General features: G+C 42.1%; 1 protein-coding gene across 2 annotated transcripts in view; it reads right to left on the reverse strand.

Annotated features, from left to right (window-relative positions):
• MC2R (melanocortin 2 receptor) overlaps positions 1-8,188 on the reverse strand; it is a 310,324-nt gene extending 302,136 nt beyond the window's left edge. The window contains exon 1 of one of the 2 annotated variants that reach the window (XM_069622330.1): positions 8,118-8,188. The gene's annotated coding sequence lies outside the window, so the exon portion shown is untranslated. The remainder of the gene's footprint in view (positions 1-8,117) is intronic. The other variant, XM_069622331.1, reaches the window with a different exon arrangement.
• Between the last annotated feature and the right edge of the window lie 9,672 nt (positions 8,189-17,860).

The following is a 17,860-nucleotide window of genomic DNA, read 5'->3' on the forward strand; positions in this document are numbered from 1 at the left end:
ATGTGTCACCCGATGGCATATGACTTGTCCTCTAACTTAAAGAGCAGGATACTAACTTGTGTGTCACCCCCTCACCCCAATTGCTGATGATTACACTTGTGTTGTTCTCCCACACCAAATCGCTGAATGTGTATGACAGCTCTGCATAAGCAAAACAAACCATAAATCCCAATATCTGAATGTGTCCCAGTTATTCACAACCTATCCCTACCCTTCTTCCTACAACTACCTTAACTGTACTACAATTAATGACATCTACCGTACATATCTTAATCCTGCCTTCAGCATCAGCCTCCCATCCCTCTGAAAACTGTCTGAGACTGTTCCTCTGAGGTTTGTACTTGGAAAATTAGCCGAAGATTGTGTGATATGGGTTTGTTGTAAGAGAGTTTGTCCAGGAATATGCTTGACCATGAAGCACTACTGAATGTTCTTGCAATTTCATAAGGCTCCATCCTGTATCTTCTCATATTCAACCCTTAAAAACACATATGACATGCAGGTTTACCTAGTGATTAATTTAATTCATAATAGCGATCAAATGAAGCACAGTCTGTCCACATCCAATCCTGGATGTCAATCACCTTCCTGACATTCAACCTGACAAAGACCAAAAACATTATTGTATGCAACCTCGCCAAAAAAATGCTCATGTCCAGAATTGGCTGGCATGCCTAATGCTGAATGGATTCAAGACTCAAATCTCACCATTGCAAAATCTCTCACCTTTACCAATGGCTGTGAACTGTCCTTCAAAACACACATCACTAAGAAAACCCAAACAGCATGGTAGCAGCTTGCCCTTCTCTGCGTTGTCAAGCATTTCATCCCTCCCCGAGTTTATGAACAGTTGTCCAATTCCTGGTAGTTTCACAACTGGGCAGAGGCAACATCCTATTTGCATGAGTACTAACTACTTAGCCCCTCTGAATGTCACTCACCTAGCTGCAGCATCCCTAATCATAAGACATCAGCCCCATCATTCAGGATGAAGAATTTGCAATCCCCTTCAAGCTCAGAATGTGTTCAAGGCAGCCTAAATCACCTACAAAGTAATCACATCCAAAACACCTCCCTACTTGGTGGAGAGACTGATAAAACTCTGGAGGCCAATCCTCCACTAGAAACCCCAACACTGACATACTTAAAACAAAGAATTGTAAGTGGGTTCAGCTAGGAAACAGGCTTCTTCCTGCTACCCTTGCTATCACTGGATAAAGTTACCAATGTAGATAAGACTGGCCCTCTGAGTCTTACACTTCAGGACCCCACGCTTCAAGAAACATCTCCTCATTCGCTGAGCACTCAACTGAGTACTATTTCTCCTATTTGGAAATGTGTCCTCCCCTGCTCCACCTACCTATTCAAGTCATATGTTACCTCCAACATTCTACCTGTAAGCCCCTGGGTGAGGACCCTATGTACACTTCTCACTGCTTTTTTGGAGAATTATTTTCTTTCATCCATCTCAGTGTGGATTCTGGCCTGGCCTTGGCACAGAGGGTGTCCTGGTCTCGGTGGTGGATGAACTAGCTCATTTGCATGATCAGGGTGACACAGGAGCATTGATACTACTTGACCTGTCTGCCACTTTTATCACCATTGTCCATACAGTCCTGCTGAATTGCCTCACTGGGGCTGGCCTCTCTGTAGCAGTGTTGGCCTGGTTCACCTCTTTTCCTTCTGACCAATCACAATCTCTATCCTTCTCACCATTTCAGTCGACCCCTATTGCACTGCCCTGTGGTGTTCCTCAGGGCTCTACCAGGCCCTCGATTATGTTCAATGTGTATGCCCCGCCTCTTAAGGAGCTCATCGCCTCCCACGGCTTCACTTGTTATGCCTAAGCGGATGACAGGCAGATGCTGTTTCATCTGAATTTAACACCTCACCAGAGTCTGCTGACAGGCTTAGGTCATGCTTGGAAGCTGTGGGAAGCGGGATGTGTTACAATTGTCTGAAACTGAATGGGGAAAAGACAGAGGTTTTGGTGGTGGGATGCTCTCTGGCCGCTTCTCTTTGGTCTCCTCTTTTCTGGTGTTCTGCGCTGGGTGGTTTCCCTCTTTTGTTTTATTGCCGAAAGATCTTAGGGTGACAATCTCCTCCTCTCTATCTATGGCTGCCCAGATCAATGCTATCTGCCAAGAGGCTACCTTAAATTGAAGAGGCTGTGGAAGGTACATTCATTCTTGCCACCGCCTTTACAAGTGCTGGTGGTTTCCTCCCATGCAGTGTCTTCCGTGGACTATTGCAATATTCTGTTCCTCGCACAGCCTGCCTATTTGATTTGAAAACTGCAGATTCGCCATAACCCTGCAGCTTGCAAAGTGACCCCTTCTCCTTACAGCGCACATATTTCCCCCTTTCTTCAAAACCTCTATTGGTTACCAGTAGGAAAGTGAGTTCAGTTTAAGGCACTGTGTCTGGTTTTCTGTGCACTTCATGGGACCGGTCCGCACATCGCCAGTGTAAATTAGATTGCATGTGCCTCACCGCTGTCTGCACTCCGCTAAGCTGTTCCTGGTCGAGGTGCCTTGTTTCAAGCTTACCCGGGTGGGTGCTCTGTGGCGGTCTCAGTATTATGTAATTTGCTCCCTCTCTCCCTCTGGAGGATGGATGACTGTATGACATTCAGGAGAGCTCTGAAGACCGACTTGTTTTAGTTTCTTTCTGCAGCCCTCTTCTGATGTTTGTTTAGCGCCAAGATGCCTTCGGGCGACCTTTGCGCTTTATACTTTCGGAAAATAGAAATAGAGTGCTCCATTGTTTTTCAGCTAGGTTTGCATTTTATAAGTCTCAATCATATATACAATTATACATAAATACACACATTCATGCATACATACAAGCAAGAAAAAAGAGGGGGATCTGGTACACAGTCCTAAGTAGCCGCAACACAAATACAATCAAAACAGAGCAAGTGCATTAGGTGTGGATTACTTAATGTTCCATTCAATAGCCAAAACTACATTAATCAGTGAGTGAAGTCATTTTCAACAAAATAAAAAAAGCCATATTCCTTGTTGATAAGTCAGTACTCATTTCTTGTACTAATAGCAGGCAGAATAAATGCATTCTGTAAATATTTCCCCTCTCTATTTCAGTTGTAACCATGTCCTTTTGTTATTCCCAATAAATATATTCAAATTGTTAAATGTTTTTGAGTATGGAGTTAGTAAGTGCAATCCATTTTACGAATGGTATACAATAAACAAGTTTAAACGCAGCAGAATATGTATGGGACACAACACATGGTTGTGAACATCAGGGAAAACTGCTGGCTGTGCCAATGCTTGTGTTAAGCTGTTTTTGGCTTAGCTAGACAAACTTAATTAAATGTGAACACATGTGTTTTATTTAATATTCATAACGTCCAGCTTGGCAGTGCCACAAAGAGCTCCCAGAGGGTGCACGTCACATTTCCTAATAAAGTTCTCTTTGAATTACAGTAAACATGATGATCATTGAGCAGCCGCTCTCTATCGGGACAAGAGAAAGGGACTGGGGGTAGACTATAAATGTAGACTTCTCTTACAATCTTCCTTAAGAAGCAGATAATTGGCTGTCAGAGCGCTGCGGCAAGTTATCTACTGGGAAATGGTTCTCCTCTAAAATTGTCACCACCCAGAATAAAAAAACAGACTCTACAGAGACGGGATAAATAGTCAAACAATCAGCTCAGATTAGCTCATTGTTGTCAGATCTTGCGGAAGAATGGTTTGAATAGGTGGGAAATATGAATTTCGTATGGAGGAAAATATGTTATGTAAAACTTGTATTAATTATGCTGTTTTTAAACCACAAAGAAATCATTTGTAAAAGTTACTATGTAACTATAAACAAATAAAAAAAAATGGTTTGAATTGTAAACACAGAGTATTTCAATAAGAGAGTATCACCCACAGCAGTTCCACATTTGAAAGGTTCTTGGGTTATCTGCTCTGACACTGTTGTCCCCCAGACACCCAGACACCCACAAGCCAAGTCTGAAGATGGTGCAAATTTACATAAGCATTATCTGTGATTGAATGGCACTTTTACTAGCAGCACAATGTTCTGCAAGTGGCAGTCTGACAATGAACTTGCCCCTTTCTGCACCACTTAATATCCACGCCATGCATCCGGACAGCAGTCTGGGTAATGACAACAACCTCAGACTTGCCACTGTCACCATATTCATCATCAACAGTGCTAGTTTTCTTTACCAAAAAATGAAACAAATAGTCTATGGTTTCTCATCAGCATCCTAACCTGGAGGATTTAGACATTCTAAATAGCTTGGACCCCTTTGATCGAATATCCTCAGACCAGTTTCGTGAAGCTGTTCAGCGTAATAAATTCTCCAGCTGCCCTCAATTGAATAATTTCCACAAAGCTACTTTTTTTTTTAGGTTTTTTTTGTGCATTTGGAAGAACATTGTCAACCTTTCACATTACATATTGTTCATGATACAATAAAACAAGAAAAACAATCATTCAAAAACACTAAAATTATTCAATCATTCAGATACTTCCTAGACCCAATGATCTCATAAAATAACACATTAAAATCACTATTTCGTTGCAAGGCAACTGCTTAAAATTGTTAGCTTAAATCTAAAAAGTCATTCAGTAAATTTGATTTCACTTAGTTAATTCATACAATTAAAATGTTCATCTTAATCATTGCCTTTTGCCAAGTATGATAAGCGGCCGAGGCTATCACCAAGGATTCAGCTGCTAATATCATAGCCCAAAATTGGTCTGTTGTCGCAAGCCTACATTTTGTGTAGCCTTTTTTAAATTTCTCTTCCAGTGCTGCACAATTGGTGAGTATGTGCCTTTGAGTCTCAATATGGGGCCCGCACAGTCTGCACAACCGGCATTCGACTTGGTATGCCCAGCCATGACCCTGTTTTTTTCAAACACTGGGAGGAAATGTAGTCGCATAGCGAGTATGAACCTAGTCAATGAAGGGCTACTTAGTTTTGTTAAATAGCTCCTCAGAGCATCAACCGTAAAGCCCTGTTGGGAATATTCTGCGTATTGACGTAATTTAGCCAAGTGGTTGACAGCTTGCAACGTGTCCAGTTGTCTAGTTTTCTGTTCCAACTTTAGTAGGTAAAAATCCTGCCAGGAGAGAGAAGGGGCATCTATGCTTAGTTCATTAAAGTGAGAGGATACCAGTTGGGCAAATTCACTGTACCAGCCACTTTTTGGAGAAGCTTCCAGCATGCAAGGCTGTGAGATTCAGTAGAGTCACCTCCACCCCCCCCCCATTAAACAGTATTTTTGCCCACAGCCTGCAAGCCGCCAGCCTCCAGTGACATCAACGAAGGAAGGCCCAACTCCAACTGTATGGCCTCTACAGGGACAATTACAGGTAGCTCCACTAGGGAACGCAAAAGCTTTGCCTCCAGTTTAGGGAGCCAGTTGGCTAATCTTATTGGAAAAACCTCTAGAGCATACAAAATACAAGGGACACTACCGCACCTACATGCTCTTATCTTAGCCTCCACAGATCACCCTGCATGAAGATCTATGGTTCTCTTTAATGCCAGCCATTTCTTCCATGCTTTGCTATCTATGGATTGGTGTACGTGTGCCGCAGTCATTCTGGGTCAAATGCTCACTCCCAAGTATTTGTACTCTTCCTCCTGTTGCAAATGTACCCCAGCTAACTTCCAGTGGAAAGGAGTTGCTCCCGTCGCACTTTTACCCACAATCATTATCTTTGTTTTTGTAGGATTGGGCTCAGTCCCAGCTCTTTTGCAAAAACATGCAGGGCCTCTAGCGAGTGTTGCAAGCCTATGGGCATTGGATCTAGGATGATCGTGTCATCTGCATGTGTAATGCAATGAAATGCTTTGTTCGCATGATAAGGAGGGAAGTTATGAACACCTCTAAGGGCCACTGCTAGGTCAGATGCATATAAATTGTAAAGCAGGGGGGCCAGTGGGCAACCCTGCTTATGCCCTCTCTTGGTATCAAAGGCCATGGAGAGAGTACCATCCTGAGATGTTCTTACCCTGACTTCCATGTCAGAGTGGAGTGCTTTTATGAAGTATAGCAAGGAAGGTCTGCATTGGCACAGCCAGCATGGATATGTTTTCTAACAGTTGTATGGCATTATTGCTACAATCAAAGGCAAAGCCAACTAGTGAAGTTCTTCCAAGTGAATTCTGGCAAAATTGGAAATACTGGCATAGATTGACACATCTAGCATGCCTATGTTGTTTCGCTTGGTATTACTGGCAAAGCCAACATGATAGTGGAATTATGTTGGAATATTTGGCATATACTTGCGCAGGAAGAATACATTTGCATTCTTACAGTGGACATCAAAGAAAACCCAGCAAGACTTTTTTTCCCTGAATCCTCTGCTCATGAAAGTCAGGGGAGGGCCATAAGTCCTCTCTTGCCTTCCATCCCAGGAAGGAGTGGGGTAAGGACCACAGCCTGCAGCAGGGGGGTGGGGGTGAAACCTCTCCCACCATTACGACTACTGCCTCACCCGACCTCTGCTTCTCACGCCGCCATGGCCTTCAGTCACACATCAGCAGATCTCCTTCCGGGGGAGCGCTGCGACCTCAGCTCCTCATCGGCACGTCACCAGGGATCTCAGGATCTCAACTGATTTCACCTGGGGGAAGACCCGCCAAACCACGGGTAAACGCTGCATTGCTCCTAACTTTGCCAGTGTGGAGGGGGTGCAGCTTCAGGTGCTTGCTGTCATTTTCTGGGGTGCCAAGCCACCCCCACCCCTTGCGCTGTGTCGATTTAAAAAATAAGCATGACAATGAAAATGGGGGAAGCTCGAAAATGTGGCTTTGTTAATGCATGTTTGCTTCCTGCACAGACAGTGATGTGGGATTAGTTATTTAAGGAAAGCTTCAATTATCTATACTAGGTTTGAATTCACTATTCTTCCACGTGTCACTCATACTTTAGAATGCTTAACTTTGGGAGCCGTCCATTGCAACTCTTATACTGTATGATTACAATATAACCTGACATAAATAGCTTGACGTTTGAGCTTATAAGAAGCACCGTTTCGCTTATAAAAGGCAGCATTTCAGAGCTCTGGAAACAGGAATATTTGCTTCAAGGGATGAACGGATAATGCGCTGTCGGTCCATCCAATGGGAAGATGCCATTTTGGCTAGGGGTTGTCTCTATGTGCACATATAAGGCGATAAGATGGTTGAACTGCGAAGTTAATGGACACCTTTTTTCCATTCCACAGAGCCGCGGGGTTTCCATCAGGTTTAGTGAGCCATTAATGACCTGGGAACAAGTGAGCATGAATTGAAATTCTGTGTACTGCATCCATGCCCTCTGACTTTCACCCGGTCACCAACCCCCTTCTCCACAGTATAGCCGTATGCCTCTCCCCATGGGGTTACACTGCATTGGCCTCAAACTGAGGATTCGTTAGCCATTGTATCTATACTCACATTAAAGAACAGCAAAATATACCGATTTTCTTTCAGATATTTAATGCGAGTTTTATGTTGTGAAAAAGGGTGAATTTCAAAAAATAGCGTTTTCCCCCCCTGAACGCCCCATCTCCGTGCTTTTCCTTTGCCTACTCACAATCTACTGGGCTTCGCGAATCACCGAGGACTGGCAACAGCCCTCCTGAACTCGTTCATGCAAAATAACTTTATAATTGAAAAATGTTATCAGACAAATATTAATGAATTGATCTAGTTATCTCAGTTTTGCGACATGGTTTAAATAGTACTTTCGTCAACTCACATTAATGTGCTGATTTTCAGAATCAGTAATGGAAATAATATGGCTCTCTGGTGCAGAAAAACACAACGGAAAATGTGTGCGCCACCAAGAGACGAGGTCGCTCAAGCGCATTCACCCATGCCGCAGAGAGTAGGATTACGGTCAAAGAAAGCTAGCCCCCAGCTAATCAAACCATTTTCAAAAATGAACAAATTCACTAAACACAGGCAAGCACATACTGAAATTGTTTTCCACAGTAAAGAAAAGTAAACGTCTGAGGTCCACGTACTCAATCACCGGAAATTCTTTTCATGCATCCTCTGCCAATTCATCAACTAATAATGTCCATCGAAAGAAATCATATTTGACTATGAAGGATCATTTAAAAGAATGCTTACCTCAAGCCTCTTCAACAAAGACACCCCTAGCTCTTGCGACATGTCTGCACTGGTGTAATATAGTAATTTACCAGGAGAATACAACCAACCCGCTCCTTACTTATGGAAATTTCTGGAACATCTAAATCAAGGCACTGGACAGCCATCTTGTTATCAGAGCCTTGAACGAATGCAACTTTAGATGCGTCTTTGGATATGAGGAGCAGAACAGAATATGTTTTTCTAGGCCATCATAAATCACACGGTGAATCAGCATTTCCTGGAACTGGATGCCATTTTAAACTTACTATAGCTGCATTGTGAGAAAATAACAAACGCACATTTTGGTCGAAACGCCATTTTGCTCCCCAGATCATTATACTTATAGTTTTGCATTCATTTGTGTGTGTGTTTGACATGAATGCAGCCCTATTTCACCTCCCGTGCAAATCTGTAATTCACGCTGTAATTCACACTGCACAATCACAAATTTAGAGAAAATCTGATTAAGAATGCAGCTTATTATTATTATTATTATTATTATTATTATTATTATTATTATTATTATTATTAAACTGCTTTTCATGGAATTAGCATTTTACTGTATTCCATACTACTCCCAGCCAGGTTCACTTAAGCCCTTTGTCATGTTGACCCACTTTTTAACAACAACAAAGTGTATTTCCCTTTTTCAGTTTGAGACTGAACATTTTGTTGTCGGCCGCACTTGTTGACCCACTAAACAGTAAAATTCAACGAGGGTTGTAGGCCATACACAAGGACTATGCATGAGAACAATGTACATGCAAGTCTGTTTTAGTAATTATTACTTGAATATTTGTTGGGCTTTCGGGAAACAGTCAGCTCTACGGTCAATAATTTCATTTGTGATGGTGTTCTACATTTTCATAACGTCATCAGTGGCCTTAGGAAGCTATCACGGTAATCTTAGGGGTAGACAACAAAGGGAGTGTAGTTGTGGTGTGAAGATACGTTGCCCCATTGAGTGCGAGGTTTTTTATACCGAGCAGTGTGATACAGACTTTTGATTTCATCTTGTTTCAGGAATTGTTGGAAACTCTTGCCTGTACGGATCCTGTTGGCTTTTAGGGGAACTCCTTTATAAATTACTTTATTTCCTACCCGTTTTTAACCTCTACAGCAGAACGAGCCTGTTTTCGCCTCAGCCACATGCAAAAGAAATGACAGTAGTGACCTTGCCTAGCAGAAAGATTTCCCGGTGGGCCTCTTTTCTGTGGATACTAGGAATGTTTTATATTGCTACAGGGTTCAGGCACAATGATTTGAACAAAAAAAAAGCTCTGAATACCCTACATCATTCGGAACACACAGAGTTCTGTTTTGTTTCTTGAAATGGCAGATGGTGTGCGCCTATTTAGGTCCCAATGTGTAAGCAAGCATGGGCACAGGCATGAAATTCATCCTACGAGAACGGGCACACTTGCGGTTGGCAACCAAGAGAGAGGAACACCCTAAATATGCAGCATTGCCATGGGTGGTCCGGGAACCACCCGGCAATGCACAGGTCTGTGGCTGACATGCACTTGGGGGTCTGCTATAGCCTTGTGTGTATTTTATTGCGTCATAACTTCCTATTTTAGAAAAAATCGCTAAATCGGCAATCTCCCAAAATCACCTAGGCTGATAGCACAGGGCTGGACCCAGCTCCACCCCTGTGCAGGGCGAATGGGTGGGGCTGGTAAAATGTCAATATCAACAGTACACCACAAACTAGTATGCCAACCATGTGTCCTGACTTCCTATTTTTGGTTTTGGTGCATTTTGGGGCATAATGCACCACCATAAGGCCAACACCATAGCTACAGGTAAAGGGAGAGAGAAGGGGGTTTTGAGAGAATGAAATGTGGTTGTTATAGTAAGCAAACATTCCTGTGGCATGAAATGGCCATATACCCAAGTGCTTATTTCTGCAACCTGGTGCTTTGCAAACCAATGAGTAGGGTTGTTATTAACTGTGAGCCAATTACACTCTGAGTTGGGGAAATGATTCTGGCTGTATATTTTGTAATGGGGTGTGGAAAATGTTTTATTGGGAAATCAATGCTTTTACTTAACCAGTGAAAATGCTTTATTGAGTGGAGAGTAGTGTGTGATAGTATGTTTTTGTGGCTTTGAGTAATGTGGGTCGATGTTTGTTGTGGATTGGTTATTAGGGTGTAGTGTGTGGGCCTTCATTGGCAGCGTTTGTGTCACCATTTTTCTTGTAGTATTGGAGATGGAGGTTGAATGTGTGCGATGTCTCAGAGAGTAGACAGTAGAAGTATGTATGCATGAATTAAAAAAATATTTGAAAACATGTCACTAAGATTAATGCTTTCAGATGCCTTGTATTCACATACATGGACACACATAGGGGTATATTTGTATGCGCGCGCGCGCGCACACACACACACACACACACACACACACACACACACACACACACACACACACGTACACATACACACACATCTACGAAAAAAGACACAAGTGTAGATGTACACTAGAGGTAGTCCACGCAGCCTATGTACTCAATTGCACATCCTTTTAATGACCACATAAGTGCTTGTATGTTTGTTATCTGCCCCAGTGCATATTGCTTTCCATTGCTGATTTATTCCACAGCAAATATCTCTGGAGCTAATCATTTCCAGAGCCTTTAGTTGTTTGTTTTTTTTTAATTAAGCTCCTGCTTTGGACAGAGTATGGATGTCCATTTGTAGTGGTCATTGATAGGGTGCCAGTTTACTGGAATCGGGTGCGGACTTCCTGTAGCAATCTGTTGCTGCACAGAGCGGCCTCGGACCTGGCTGCCTGCTGAGAGCAAACTTGTGGGCTAATCGTTTGCCACAGGCTTCCTATCTTGCAATGAACTTCCTATCTATGTCTTCCTACCTATATTCTCTCTCTCTTTCTCGCTCTCTCTCTCTCTCTCTCTCTCGCTCGCTCGCTCTATCTGTAACTGTCTCTCTACCAAGCACTCTTCCTATGACTATATCTACCTCTATGCACTTATGTAGGCGCGTATGCTTATCTCACTCAATCTCTTTCTGTAACTCTCTCTCTGGCTGTCTACATGTCGATCTCTACCTATCGCTCCATGTCTACCTATCTCTCTCTCTCTGTCTCTCTCTCTCTCTATCCATCTATGTACCTATGCATATCTATATCTCTCTCTATGTTTATCTATTTATCTCTGCATACCTGTCTGCCTATCTACCTATTCCCTATCCATATCTATCTATTTATCTCTATCTATATCTCTATCTACAACCAATGAACATTGATTACAACACACCCTTGGAAACAGAAAATGGTAATGACATTATCATTAATAACATATTATTTTCATGTGAAATTACATTTTGTAACAGCAAAATATTACAAATGAATAAGCCCATAAACTAAAATACCATACTACTACCATTGTGTATACTTCACAACTTTCAACACTATCTTTATTTTAACACTATTAATAAACATACACCACACATTTCACACACGCTGTTAAAAAAATGTTTTGCACTTAAGTTCTATTATACAATTACTTAAATTGTAACACACTTTTTATACTTCTCCAAATTTTCAAGTTTTAAAGCATGTTTATATGTGTTATATTCAAACCGAAACTGTTCTTTAAATATAGTGCCACTAAATAATGTTATCTTAAAACCAGCTTCCTCTCAAACTATCTTTACAAATACTACATAACTAGTACTAAAAGTGTAATTAATATGTACATAAAAATATAAAAAGCAAACAACAAATGCCAATGCCAAAACTATTGGCATTGCCAATGCTTGTTTGAAAAGTCACAAAATCGCCAAATCTCCAGAAATTGCCTATAGTGATAGCACAGTGCTGGAGCCCACCCTGTGCAGGGTGAATGGGAGGGGTTGGTCAGATTTCACCATCGCCAGTACACCCCAGTCTGGTATGCCGACCTTGGGCACAAAATTTCAGCCCACCAACAGTTATGGGGCTGGAGCCAACAATCGCAAAATCACAAATCTCTCGAAATCACCTATATTTATAATATAAGGCCAGACCTCGCCCTGTGCAGGGTGAATGGGTGGGTTGGTCAAATTTCGCTATCGCCAATACACCACAGACTGGTATTCCAACCTTGGGCTAAAATGTCAGCCCACGAACTGTTATGGAGCTTGGGCCAAGCCTGAACATACAAACAAACTTTCACAAATATATATTAGATAGATAGATAGATAGATAGATAGATAGATAGATAGATAGATAGATAGATAGATAGATAGATAGATAGATAGATAGATAGATAGATGTGGCCCCATATTGCATTGATCAAGCAAGCATAGCAAGCAAGTTCAACCTCTCTAAAGGGAGTTTAGTGGGTTTCCCTCAAGGAAATGCCTGCACTCAAGCCAGTGTCTATTTTATCGTACATATTGCAAACATGGTTGTATCTCACAAAATAAATATAACTTGTGGTCAGGCCCTACTAGTAGTAAGTGACTAAGCTCAGATAGTGGAAAGGTCGTTTGTATGTGGCCTAATGCTCCTGGTTGTATAGACCTCCAAGTAAACACAGCACCTTACGTTTTACACACACTTATTGCAATATACTACCTTCAACAAAACAGCTTCCTGCTTTCTGCTATCTAGATAACCTTTCACATGTTGGGGTGGTCGATAAAGGTCCCAATGAGAAAGAGAAGTTCCTGTAGTATGCACCTTATTGCTGATTGACGGGAAGGCAATGTTGATATGATTTTGCGATTTAGAATGTATCGAGTGTAGTTAATAAGGAAGGGACAAGTTTTTAGTGTTACTTTTTGTTTAAGTTGATACACTTTAGATTCACACGCACACAGCAAGAAAATGTCCAATGTGCTGATAAAATATAAACACAATGTAAGTGTGTGGTGTGCAGCAAGGAGCATCATATGAGAAAGGGGATCTGTATTGGAGAAACCACTGTGGCAGGACATGGTAGTCTTTAACATAAATGCACAGACATGCATACATGAGGATCTTTAGGGACATGTGTTTGGGACAGTTGGGGTACATGGAGAATAAACAAATCTGTATGCCGCAAGCCCTCTCTCTCACAGCTAGGGATTGTGCAGGCTGAGAAGCCTGGGGTGAGGAAAAAAAGGGAAGGATGAAGGAAGAGGAGATTCAGGGAACCGGGAACCAGGATTTAGAAGTAATCGCTGTACGAACTCTGGCCGCACACGCCTGACTACTGCAAGTGGTAGCGTTTAGATGTGCAGGGCCGCGGGGCGTGTCTGCTTTGTAGAACGTAGTGCGTACGATGCGGAGACTGGCAAACAGCATTCCGCGTTCAGCGGCCATGTTGGTAGTACCGCTGAGTTCAGTCCCCTATGGGTCAGAGACCACGAAGTCCAGAAGGAACGCGTATGGTGGTTCATGACACTTCCATCCATCACTTATTTTGTCTTAATTATCTGATCTGTAAAGCCATTTTTTCTGTTCACTTCATTTTGGTGCATTTGAATGGCAGAGTTGGGAAAGGGGAGGACATGCAATGTACACCCTTATTTCCCACACCACCATACACATAGAGTGCATTAACGCTGTGGATTCTTATGGAATACGCCTGAAATTATCACCTGGTTAAAGCAGGTGGATTCCATTGGAATCCATTGTAAATGAAACCCACAATCTTTAATTGTGGGAAGAATTTACATGTTTCCACCAATTTGGTGGAAAGGTCCATACTAAAGATGATTTCTAATGGTGTTTTACTCCTTAATTTTCATGCCATTGTGGAAATGAGAAATATTGCACAGAGCAAAAGTTCAAACAGAGCCAGTCCCCTTGTTGCAATGTACGAGGGGAACGTAGATGACCCCCAGTTTTGGTTGAAGTGAGTGAGGCAACAACACTTCTGTTGACTCTTTGATAATTTGAGAAATAATTAAATGAGCCTCAACCTATAGGCCCATCAACCTCTTTCTAGCCTCGTGGCTGCTGTGAAAAGCATCAAATATTCCGTGTTGCAATGATTGTTCCTTAGAGAATGACTCTCAATTTTTAGGGCATTTTTATGAAATGAGTTCATAGCTCAGATATTTCTATTCACTTTTTTATATTTTTTCTAGGCACAATATTGATGAGTGAGGAAGCTTTGCATTGAGAGCTGAGGTTAGAGGATGGCCATTGTAGACATGTGAAAGAAAGGGGAGAATGTCGATTTTTCTTTGCATTTTCTGTTGTGCAGATGTGTATGTCAGCTTCTTTGCTTTTTTGTCAAATGTCTTTGTGGATTTAATGTTTTTCATTTTTACGAACATCGCTAATTGTCACAGGATTGTTGAGACACTTGAGTTGGGTTGATTTAGATAGGAGTGTGTTAGGGGTACTGTTGAATATATTGCAGGATGGTTTGTAGTGATGTACTCTTTAAATTAAAAATTGAATTGACACAGACCTAAGATCTGTCGGCTACAACCCCATGGGAAGGATTAACCCATATAGCAGAAGAAACATGGGCTATTGTCGAAAGGCAAATTATATAGAATATTTAAAAAGGATTTCATTATTAAAATAGAACAAAAGTGGAATGGGTATGTAACAGCACTTCTGTGCTGGGGCTCCTGTCTGAGTGAGAGGAAGCAAAGTGAACAGAACAGTGCTGGTGTTGAAGCCTTGCCATGGCATTGCAGCCCAGGCATTTTACGTGTGTGCCCATTCAACCTTTACAATATCTTGTCCAAATGCCCAACATGTCGAATAAATATTTGATTTCAACAAAGTGTATTCCTTGCATGCGGTTTTATGTTGTACAAAATGAAATGGAGTTGGTGACCATCTACAGACTGACTAACTTTAGTATTTTGGTTTAATAGTTCTTCTTGAGTTGAAAACATGGTAGCTATTCTAAATACTACCTGATTTTTTGCAAAGAAGGGGTACTTGCATGCTTGAGGTTTGAAGAATCACGTTGTTGACAGCATGTAATTGGTTATCTGGTAAGGTATGACAATGATGCGATTTAGCTATTGACAGAGGTCTGGAAAAGTTGTGTCAGTGAAACGAATTACCTTTAAGAGTATTGCCTTGTTTTTAAAAGCCTGCAACACCCAAACACATCTTCTCTCTTGAAGCATCTCAGGCCCTACATTACAAACTGATCTCTAAGATTGAATCAGGAAAGACTGATAATTGTTCCATCGTATTTGAAAGAAAGACAAGGTGGATGTGCTTTTCCAGCAAAGGCAGCAAGGCAGTGGATCTCCCTTCCATCATTATCACACAGAGAACTCAATTTACTAAAATTCTTCCTAGTTCCTAGTACCAGCTGTTCTTGTGGGTCATGGCAGAATGTGCATGTATCCATTTGTAGTTAGCTTTGACACATAGTATAAACACAATACAGCCATACAGAAAGAGCAACAATGTATTCACGTTGTGGTTTCAAGGTTGACGATAGGGTGATGTATTTTGCATTTTGCGGTAGTGTACGGTGTTATGTTTTAAGGGACGTGCAAGTAGGTAGTTGACATAGGTAAGCATAGGAGATTGAGTCAGAGAAGTATTGTGGTAAAGGCGAGGTTCAGGAGCTAAGGTAGCAAGAGTTCCCCCTTCATTCCCCAAAGAGAGTAGTGATGATGCCAAGGTCACAGCAGATGCACTGTGTCAATAACAGTTAATTGAACCAAGCTGCAGAGCTTGGAGGAGCTGATACCGGAATGTTGGGTACACGGAGGAGAGATAGGGATGCACCCTTTGAAGGTGAAATTCATGTGAGTAGGGTATGTGGTTCTGTGATGCCAAGAAGTTTGGTGAAGATTTTGAGCACTACTGTCCTCACCCGAAAGAGCAGTTATCCTTTTTGAACTGCACTCTAGGGGCAAATAAATAAGAGCAAATTCAGACTCAAGAGTGGTGCCTCGATCACGTCATACTTGGGCAACTGGGTTCCCAGAAAGATACAGAAGGAGGCATGCTAGGGCTGTACCACGGTTTGGGATGGCAGGAGCATACATGGTGACAATAAATGTATCTACAAGGGTGGGGATCTGTTTGCTCTTGTCACAGTGCCTGGTATAATGAGGATGGTCTTTGCATTAGCAAAGCAGAGTTGACCTCGCTATTCACACTATGATCAGGACCCAACAGAGGGGAGCAAATCACGTCATGGTCAAGAATGTTCTACTTGTTAAAGAAATGTATTATGATAATAATGTCACTGGTAGTTAATCAACTCTTAGGTTTAACAGCGATGATGTAGCAGATCACGTGTTTTGGGGAATGTGTATAGATAATGTGTGACCAATAAGGTAATGGACAATATGGGATAATTCGAATTGTGTATATGTGTTAGCCAATGTGTAGTGCAGGATTATGTTGTAATTTTATTTTATGCACAGTTCTGTTAAATTTGTGTTTTTTCGCTATAAAAGATGTAAATGCTTTGGGTGGGGTATTACACGGTACACTGGGACCATCTGATACTTTTGTGTGTAATAAAACGTTGTTTTCCTTGCAAATGGTGAATTTTTGGGCCTTTTTTGTATTGTTTTTATCGTTTGGATTTTGGGTCATTCAACCAACAAGATTGGTGACCCTGATCTGATCCCATAGTGTACGTGAGGCTGTGGGTCCCCCCGCTGTGCATCATATGTCACATTGCCCGTCTGCATTAACCAGTCCTACGTGCATGACTGGAGGAGATTTGCAGGTGCCATGTTGAGAGAAGGCCTGCCTGTTCCTTGGAGAGGGCAGCTGTGCCCAACTGTGCAGGTGAATTGCAGGGGACCCCGCATTGGAGGTGCTTGGGAGAATACATAGACATAAGTGCACTTTTGTGGGAGAAAACCACGGGGGAAGAAGAAGTTTGAATTTGAGTGTTTGTGGGTGTGTGGAGAGCAGACCACTTGTCGATATATTGGTTTTATAATAGTGGCAAGAGGATCTTCTCTGAAGAGAGGAAAAAGGGCAGCCTAACAAGTATAACATAGATAAAAGAGAAGAGAGGAAATGGGATGGCCTCATACAAGAGGGACGGCAGCACTGCACGTAGCATAGTGGTACATTATATAAAGGGCCAGGGATCCCTCTGCCCGGCAGGGTTTGTGAGGAGGGGAAATTCCCTCGTCCTAGAGGAAGTGTCTAAACTATTGAGCAAATAGGTGTATTTTTATTGTGATGATGTTTTGGGTATCAATTGTGGTTTAATGTGTATATAGAATTGTTGTGGTGTGGGGTGCCGGTTGCCCAGTTATATGAATAACAGTGAGTGTGCATGTAAGTGGGACGGGACAAGTGGGTGTGGTTTGTGTTGAGGGGACATTGGGAGAGGATGCAGGAAGTGTGCGCAATGTGAGGAGGGTGGGGTCAAATGCTGTTGCTCAATTGGTTATCTGAGACATAAGTATTTTTTGGAAAGGAGAGAAGTGAGAAGAGTCATGAGTACCCCACTCTTGTATATGTGTTCTGCGGCTCCACAGTACCAGGAAAAGATTCTCAAGTATCATTGTGAGGGTGTCATGGATACAAAAGGGGAACTGTACAAGCCGTGGCATGAGAAGAGCTAAAATAACAAGGATGCGTTGAAACATATGTATACATATCTGACTGCAAAGTATAAAGGGAGAACATTGAGAAGAAGGCAGGTATCCTCAGGCGCTGGTGAATGGTCAAGGATTTAGAAGATGCCTATGGGTGTTTCCCCTTGTAGCCCAAAGCAGTTTATACCCACCCCCAATATGTACCCCAACCCGCACCAAGGCAGGGAGCTC

This window comes from Ambystoma mexicanum, chromosome 5q, assembly GCF_040938575.1.
Source record: "Ambystoma mexicanum isolate Mex_15411 chromosome 5q, UKY_AmexF1_1, whole genome shotgun sequence".
Classification (NCBI taxonomy): domain Eukaryota; kingdom Metazoa; phylum Chordata; class Amphibia; order Caudata; family Ambystomatidae; genus Ambystoma; species Ambystoma mexicanum.